This window comes from Aphelocoma coerulescens, chromosome 2, assembly GCF_041296385.1.
Source record: "Aphelocoma coerulescens isolate FSJ_1873_10779 chromosome 2, UR_Acoe_1.0, whole genome shotgun sequence".
Classification (NCBI taxonomy): Eukaryota; Metazoa; Chordata; class Aves; order Passeriformes; family Corvidae; genus Aphelocoma; species Aphelocoma coerulescens.
Window position 1 is genome coordinate 39,445,434 of NC_091015.1, and position 375 is coordinate 39,445,808.

Below are 375 nucleotides of genomic sequence, written 5' to 3' on the forward strand. Positions count from 1 at the left end.
GCTCTCTGCTCTGCACTCAGGACTGTCCAGGGCTGAGCCTAGCACAGATAATCAGACATCTCATGATTCATCCTAAGGATAAGGGAAATATTTTTGTCACTATTTCCTCAGCATCTAGCTTTTTTTCTCAATCAGAAAAGAAAATACTGTGGCACCTCTGCTCCTGGGATAGTCACCAATGGTCATGAACGCCTTCCATATATTTTTTTTCTTACTGAATGCTTCCATAAATAAAACAAGCCTCCATAAAACAGCAGGAAAAATCCACTCCCAGCGAGACTCCTTGGAGGCAGTGTGAGAGGATGACAGTGTCTGAAAGGTGGGGATAAGAAGCTGCCCCCTGCTTGCTCACACGGACAGCTGTCTCTGCCCAGT